Below are 9,288 nucleotides of genomic sequence, written 5' to 3' on the forward strand. Positions count from 1 at the left end.
ACCTTAAAAGCCAAAATTGTAGCCATGACAACACAATACCGGTTCTTTGCAAAGAAAATTTGTTTCTCTTGGTCTCCTTAACCGTCATTCTGGTGATAGACCATAAGAGCAAGAGAACAAGGAAATTTCCCATCAATCTTTTATCTGAAATGACTTTTCAAAAATCTGAAACATTGCACAAAATGACCCGATTGTCTGATGTATCTGGTCACTGTGGCCTCTGTGAGGATGAAAGTAAAAAAAAAAAAACATGAACAAGGTTCTAACTAAAACTGCATGTTCTTCCCTTTGCACCTTTTTTAGTTTATTAAATTGCGTGCATATTTGTTTTGCTCATTTGTATGAGTTAGCAGCTCTCGTTCCAGCTCATTTTTCTTCTGGCAAAGCTGTCACTATGGATACAGGCTGTGTTGTGACCTTTTGAGGTCAACCTGTGAAGTGCTAAGTGCTCGGTGTACGCTGAGCAGCTTAGTGCATGGCTGTGCTCACACAAAAAGAAGCACATCCGCGAGCTCACGCCCGCTCACAAAGCAGCAAACAGACATTTAAAAACAGGCCAGGCCTCAACCTCATTGTAGTCGTGCTTGCACTGCAGATCAGTCTCCTCCCCAGCAGGGGCGCCTCCAGAAAATTTTGATAGGGGTGGCCAGATGGGGCCAAAGAAATTTTTGGGGTGGCACACTAAATTGGTCATTGTGGTAACTCTGTGTGGTAAGGTGGAGAAATGAGGACCCAGACGGGATTCGATCCCCAGACTCCCAGGTGAGAGTCATACGCTCTAACCAGTCAGCCAAAGGGACATCCCCTTGGCCAAGTAGCCAGGGTGCATGATCAATCGGGACATTGTGACAGGATGCTCACACTGTCACATCTGTGGCGATGTACTGCATTGCACCTTTATTTGTTTTTATTAAATTAACAGTAGGTATCCAAAACATTCAACTTAAATTTTACAAGCACAAACATTTGAGAGAAATACATTTCAGTTATCCCAAATTTAATTAAACTGTTAATTTTTTTAGGTTAATTCACCTGTTGCTGTGTTAAAAAAAACTATGGAGATAAAAACTTATTAAAAATGGTGAGCAGCAGAAACATGTATTTTTTTAAATTCTGATTATTTCTTTACTCATTAATTGTAATACTTTTTTTTAATTATGTCTTGAATAAACAAGATCAGTATATGGTTTGACTGAACATTAATATGATTTAATACTGGCTTTTCCGGGGGGGGGGGGGGGGGGGGGGGCAGCACTTTTCTAGGGGTGGCCATGGCCACCCCTGGCCACCCCTTGGGGCGCCCTTGCTCCCCAGTTCAGTGGCCTAGTAGTAGAGTGGGACTGGGACTGGGAGAGTGGGGTTCTAAACTGGTCGGGTCATACCAAAGACTTTAAAAATGGGCCCCAATGCCTCTCTGCTTGACACTCAGCTTCAAGGGGTTGGATTGGGGGGTTAAACCACCAAATGGTTCCCGAGCACAGCTACTGCTGCAGATCCCCGCTCCCCCCAAGGGGATGGGTCAAATACAGAGATGGATTTCACCAGTGAGTGATGATGGCAATGGGACTTTAACTTTAAATGCTTCAAGTTAATTTGAACAAGAGGAAACACTAGAAAATACTGCAAGGCTACCTGTTATTTATGAGTGAAGACAAAACAAATCAGGACATCAGAAAGAGCAAGAAAACTTCTTTCTGCCAGGAAGATGACTTGCTGTTAGATAAAGCAGAGAAAGATAGAAGTCAATACTTTCTGCTGGAGGGGCTTTGAGTCGATTGCTCACCATCTGCTGATTTAGAGCACAAACATGGAAGCACTGAGAAGCTAAAGCCTTTCTTCACCTAACGTGGACAGTGTTCTTTATGACACACATTTGTTGTGCAACTTATTGACTGAAGGTACACAAAGATGCTTTGAAACAACAAAGCCGAAATCAATAAGTGATTGAACAGTGTCCTTTAAGGAAAGGTTGGACTTTCGAATATTTATCTTAAATCTCTACAAATTGTGTTAAAACTACAGAAATCAATATATTAATGATCACTTTGTACAAGTGTTGCTCGTATGGTACAGACTAGTGACGTCTGAAGCCCAGGTGAAGGAGTTTACTTTGGCTGAATAAACTATTGATCAAGTTGTCTAACAGGTTATTGTTTTACACTGCGTTCACAGGGATGTCATAGCAAACCATAACCTATTCCTATGTGTGCTTGACTTCATCAAATTAATTCATTAAACCACAAAATAAAACTTTAGATAATAGATCATCTTCAAGTAAGAAATACTTATTTTTGGTCAAACATTTTATACTATTATACATGCTGATGTGTTCTCTCAGAGTATGTGTTGAGATTACATCTCACCTAACATTGTTTAAATTCTAGCTTACAAGTTGTAAAAGTGACTGACTTAATGCAATTATTTTTTGTTTTCAAAGGTTAGCTTGCTATGGCAGCCATCTTGAATTAAACATGAAGTAATATTGATACCCTGTGGTCACATTTGGCTACTACAGGCCATTTTTCTAAACAAAAACAACCTTCTCATTACCTTTTAGAATTTTGGATCATAGTGCCAGAAGATTCCAGATGACACATGAAGAACAGGCATAAGTAGATAAATACGTTGTCCTGTAAACACCACGATTGACTCATTATTCACTTCACACACATATTTCACTGTAATACTGAATTGTTGGTAATTGAAAATGTAGCTGGACATATTTTTAGAGTCGACTATTTGCTTCTAATTCACCGTTAGCATTGTTAGCTCAATGTTAGCCTCTAGCCTCTTCACTCAATGGTAGAGTAAAACAAAAGGATTCTTATGGGTACAAGAAATAACTTCTGGGTCGCTCCTGTTTACTGGTTTACAAATGCCGACACTGCAGCATTATATCGACACAGATTCAGCAACCTCACAGGCTCACAGCTAGTAAATAGTTACAGCATCCCTCTTTCGTTTTTCTGAAAGGAGAAAAGAAGAAGCCCCCTCCCATCATGTTCTGTGTCCCTCTGATCCCCAGCCCCCTCCTGGTCTCACTCCAGGTTCTCCTCTTTTTTCTCATTATGATCCCCAGCTCTCTCTAGGCTTCCATCAGGTGTCCTCCTAATCACTCCCTGGTAATTCCTAGTTGATTTTATATTAGTCCTCCTCATCCCTTTAGTTATTAGTTGCTTAAATTTGCCCTCAGTCTTTATGTTTAGTTTGTCCGTGTTTTATAGGTTAAGGTTTATCTGTTCTCCTGCTTAGTTATTTCCCCCCATTTAGGGTATTGTATGCAACTGCCTTCCCTCCAGTCCTCACTCCTCACACCTGTCACCTGTTCCCCTGATCACCTTCCTCTGTGTTTAAAAACCCTGTCTTGTCCTTCAGTGTTTGTCGGTCCATTGCTTGTGTCTACATTGTTCTGTTCCCTCCCGAGTTTTGCCTGAGTCCGTGCTCAGTTGTGAGCTTCTGTTTTGTTTTTGGACCGCTGGATCAAGCCTCCTCCTTTAAATAAAGGATTTACTTATTACATCTGCTCATGTCTCGAGTGTTCTGCGTTTTTGGGTCCTAACCGCCTGCTCATCGTGACACCCCCTAGCCTGCTGAGAATTAAATCATTGTAAGCTTTCTTTCAACAGGATTGAGACATTAGACTGTTTTGTGATTATTTTACTGTAGAATTCTTACATAATTGCTTTTTAAAGTAGAAATCAGAAATTGTTTTGCAGAGGGCGCTGCCTAGAGGTGGAAAACTGTATTGCACCTTTAGCACCCTCCCTGCTTCTTTGATACAGCTGGAAGCAACACCTTGCATTTGTGAGTGCGCACCTCCACAACTACAATTATTAATCTCACACACCATTTATTCAATTCAATTTATTTTAAACCAGCGCTGTATCTGTCCATGTTGAACATGGAGATCCCTCCTCCGTTAAAGAGCAGGTCCAAGGTAAAATTTCTTTAAGATGCTTTTCAGCAAGTATAGACTGTGGGCTTTTCTTTATTTTTTCTTCAAGTAGAAGCAAGCCTGTGAAGATAGTTGAAGCTCACCTATGACTCTTTAGGTTTTCACAGCTCAAAAATGTGCTCAGCAGTTACTTTCACAAATGGCCAGTGGATTTGTTTGTCCGTTAAGCACAAAAAATGAGGAATAACAAGACTTTAAAGCACAAAAATCTACACACAGCGCCACCTGAGATTTAAACCTCATCCTTTTCTTTCGTAAAGGGAATTTTTTAGTTTTTACACACCTGCTAATTTTCATAACAGACCATTTCTTTGCTCTGTTGGCTTCCAGGCCAATAGGTTCCACAGCACCAAGCAGTTTGGTGTGAGACGTTTTTTAGTATGTCTCCGTTTGAACCTGGAAGTACACAAAGAACTTACTAATCCCCAGAGAAATAACTGCAGTACCCAAGCACTGAAGACACCGGGATACATTTACAGCCGTAAGATGCCGTAGAGACACAAATACAAAACAGCACCATAGTATAAAATATAATATTCCAGTTTGAAAATACCAACAATAATGTGTTTGTATTGTTTTCTTGCGCTCTTGCATTAGCATACAAACCTGTTTTACATCTGTTGCTAATCATCTACACCAGGGGTCGGCAACCCACGGCTATGAAGCCGCATGCGGCTCTTCCATCCATCTGATGCGGCTCTCTGTTCTTGTAAAATAATGAATGGAAATTTAAATAAAATGCTTTATATTTTATTGCATAAATTTTACATCTATATGCCAATTCTAAATGTAAAGATTGTCTGCGTAAACCTGAACAGTTCCAACCCGGTCTTACTGTGAGACCGGGTTGACGCGTCACGCTTGTGCGTAATCATAGGCGCTTTCTGAGCTGACGAGGATGTGAGATTCTGGGATTCTCCTCAGACAGACTCCTGGATGTGTCGCCACATTGGAGACAGGAACAAGCGCTATTCAGCCAAAGTTTCATAATCAGGGAACATTTTCTAAGTGACAAGTCTCGCTTCAGTCGGAGGAATCTTCCTGCATGCGCTCTGGTTCTGAGACGCGCACCAAGCCCCTCTCCACATCTTCAGCTCGCTGTGGACCGTACGTACGCGTTGACAGCGAGCTGCGCTGAGCTCAGTGTCCAGCTCAGATGTTCAGATGGGAATCTTTTCTTGAGTGATTTAGCTACATCTGCGATGTGCGTAATGAATAAAATGTCAGTTTGTCTGCATGCGTCGGGGTAATTCTTTCTATTCTTTCTCCGTCAAAATAAACGGTCAAATACGGGAACTGTCCGGTCAACACAACACAAGCCCTGCTTTTAACTGTTCTGTTTTCATGTGAAAATAGATAAAATTAAACTTGATTAACACCAGAGCCAGGCGCACTGCGCCGTTATCTCCGTCACTGTAAATGAGGGAAAAACAAAATGATCGGATCCTTTTCTGACCTTCCCCACCTACAAAGTTTAATTACAACAATCAAACGTGACAGAGCCTGGATTTGTATTCTGAACAGTCTAAACATGTTTTAAAAAGAAACATATGACAAAAGTGGCACCTGCTCAGTAAAACCACCAACAGGGTGAAAAATATCAAAATATTGTAGGCAGAGACGGGCTACAACTTCTGGATCCACTTTATATAAATCGTTTTATTGATTATCGTATTATGAAAGATAACTTTGACGTACACGAGCGACCGGTACCGGCTGCTGTCACCTGTTGTGATTGGTTAAAGCAGCTCTCTGCTGTCTGAGGGTAGGCCCCGCCCACAATGCCGTGGCTGCTGTGGCTCCCAGTGTTTTCTTTACTGTGGGAAACGGGTAATAATGGCTCTTTGATGGGAACAGGTTGCCGACCCCTTATCTAGGTACATTTATTTTCCCTTAAAGGCAAAGCGGAGGGTCTTTGTCTTCCAGGTGGATCATCTAAACCATTGGTCAATCATCCTGGTGAACCATTCACGCAAGGTCGTTGTTGTACGTGTTCGTTGCTGGGTAGTTTTCACCTCCTGCGCAAAGCGAATGTTGGTCTCCCCACAGGCGCCTCTGTCGCCGGGTTTTCTGCTCGACAGTTAAGCTAAAGTTCGGCATGCTATTTGGAGAAATTCATTTCAGATTACTGCCAAATGAAGTTAGCTGCAAGGCCGGCAGCTACTTGTAAACAGTGCGTGCACGAGGATAACTAAGCATTCTCTCTAATGTGCTTTTTTTTTTTTTTAATTTCCAGAAACATGCAGTAGGTGGTTTTTTCCTGAAATACAGAAACATCTGCCGTCATCCCTTTAACTTTTTATTTTGATTTCATCAATGTCATTTGTTAGTTCCATCTGAGTGTCTGTGTACCAGCCTTTGGTACTTTATCACTTACATCAGTGCCTGCATCTAATGCTAGAGAGATGAAAAGCTAATAAAAATGCCTTCCATTAATTTTCCAGACTTACTTAATCCAGTCAAGGGTCACTGGAAGCTAGAGCCTATCTCCAGCAGTCCCGGGGTTAGATCAAGGGACACCTTGGTTTTGCAATGGCCTGGAAAGTCCACATAAATATCTACATTAAAAAGAAAAGATCTGAAGTTTGTCTGTTCCATTATTGAACGGTCCAACCAATTTTTTATAGAAGCATCTTTGTTATATTTGTCATCCAAAACCCAGATTTATGCAGAAGGGAGAGGTTATTGTGGTCTCACAAAACTGGATGACTCACATGTGCAAACATCAAATGGAAAAACTGAGGGGAAAGGATGTAATGAGTCACACTGACAGACCAACCCTAACTAACACTTTGCAGCCTTCCATGGACAATAAATGCTTCTTGTGCTCAGCTGTGCCACTTCTCAATGTTACATAACATGCTTTCACTTCTGATTGAGTTGATTGCAGGAAATACTTCTTTACCTGTTTGTGATGCAGCAGTTACCCCCCCCCCCCCCCCCCCCCCCGATCAATAACAAATCTGAGCAGATTTTTTATGGTTTGACAAACACATGGTTGCATGTTTATATTGATCTCAGTACAAAACAAAGTGTTACAACCAGAAGGATTCATTTCTGATTCCTGAGTGATCCGATGTAGTTGTAGCATCAGAATGGTCTTCTGCTGTGGACCATCTGTAGACCTTGGTTGGAACTATGGCTGTCTGAGCTGCTGGGGCCTTTCTGTCATCTGTCTCCCTATCTTCATTATTCTGCTACAAGCGACAGCTCAGTGGATATTTTCTCCTTTTATGACCATTCTTTGAAAACCCTAGAGATGGTTTAATATTGTCTCCGGTTCAACTCAGAAGTCAATTAAATCCCATTCCATCCTCATTCTGGAGCTCAATTTTTAAAATGTCTTTAAACATTGAGTTGCTTCCTTGTGATTGACCGATGACCTATTTGTCCTAATGAGCTATTGAACAGGTGTACTTAACAAAGTGTATGTTTTCCATCAGAATATTTTCATGTCAGACAACCTTTCTACCAACTAATAGGGGGATGAGGAACAGATATATGCCTTTTTTCCACTGTTGTTGCATGCTAACAAACATAACTATGGTAATTTCTTATCAGATAAATTTATATAATAAAACACTGTAGTATAGTTTTTAAGAAGCATTTATTTGTCCGTACAGCGCAGAGACAGACGTGATCCTCGGGTTGGCACCAGTCCAGGGCCCAGAGTTTGGTGACTCCACTCTAAAGGTGATCTATGAAATTAACAATATCTGTGCAGATACATTTAAATTTAAATTCTGACTTTACTCATATTTTTAATACATTTACAGTTTGTCTCTAGTTGGAAGTAGCTTCAGACAGCAGAATTTGGAGTCTTATTTCCTGAAATAAGATCTTGCCTCTGATTGGCTAACAGCAACACAACTCTACCACTGGCTCAGTTTGCTCTGCAACGTTGTTTTATCTGCACAAATAACACAAGCCTGAAGGAGTTCGGACTTGTTGTGGAGTTGCTAATGCTAACAGTTAGCTTCTACTAGTCAAGACGTTCTCTGCTGTTTCCTGGACGCTAAACCAATTCTGTGGCCTTCTCTGTCGTGAGTCAAGATGGGCAGTAGCGGTTTTAGGCATGGGCAGACAGGGCAGTTGCCCGGGGCGGCATTTTTTCATGACACAAAAGGGGCGCACAGGCGCTGAGTAAAAAAAAAAAAAGAAAGAAACCTGCGCCGCACCGAGGGTTTTCTATTATCTGTCATATGACAGTGTCTGGATTGGAAACAGCAAGTTGGCGCCCCCTGCAGCTGCAGGCGCTCCGTGCACCGTGTGTGTATGAAGAAGAGGAAGGGGAGGGGTTGCGGCGGGGGAATTCACCTCTGGGTGGGTCCAAATGAAATGAGCGGGTAGGGGCTGAATCAACTGTATCAACATGGCTAAAGTCAATCACATCTTGATGTTCTTCCATATTTCATTCATAATATCATAAACACAGGCCTATCATTCTTTCAGGTGTTTCTGAATTGTGTGAAATGGCCGAATAAAAAAAGGAAAAACAAAACGATTTTGTGGTCACCCCCCCCATCAAGGTCAAATTGTTTAGTCCTGACTATAGGAAACTTATTGAGTCAAGAGCCAAACAGAAGAGATGAACATAAAAAGGCTAAAACCACCAGGTGCCCGATTCAGGAAAAAAAAGAGGAGAAAGATAAAGGTATGTTCGCTCTCATGATGCATGTTTTCAATTTTTTGAACCAGTTAACTGGGATTTTAACAGTTAAATTCGGTCAACTAATTGCTAAGAGCTAATAGGGCTGAAATATTGAAACGAATATTCAAATTGTTCGAAAAAAATCCTTGAATCGTTTTTTACTGATTCAAACTAGGATTTGCTAAATGCTCGCTGCAGCCTGTGGCCTGCCTGAACAACAACAAACACATGTTGATCATGTTCACATGATAATAAATAAAACAACTCTACAAGCAGAAGAAAACTCCCCAGTCACCACTAACTATCCTGTTTATTTATTGCAGATGGCTGCACTGATTATTTTTTACCTGATTTGTTCTGTAAAAGTTGGCATTTTTGTTAGTCTACAGTTTTTTATGTCAGTTTAAATTACAATTTCAGAGGAAATTGTAAAATATTATGGATCATGATAAAGATCTATTGGAGATCTACCCCAACTTTTGGACTGCTCTGCCAGTCACTGTGGCTCAAGCTGAGAGCAGCTTTTCAAAACTTGATCAAGCCATCCCTGAGGTCAACTATGTTTCAGGGGCGGCTCACTAACCTGGCTCTGATTAGTATCAATCACTCAGTAGGGGAGCAGATTTCATATGATAACATTATTGATGACATTGCATCAAGGTTAGGTTTTAATTTTAGTTTG

Source organism: Nothobranchius furzeri, chromosome 10 (assembly GCF_043380555.1).
Source record: "Nothobranchius furzeri strain GRZ-AD chromosome 10, NfurGRZ-RIMD1, whole genome shotgun sequence".
Classification (NCBI taxonomy): domain Eukaryota; kingdom Metazoa; phylum Chordata; class Actinopteri; order Cyprinodontiformes; family Nothobranchiidae; genus Nothobranchius; species Nothobranchius furzeri.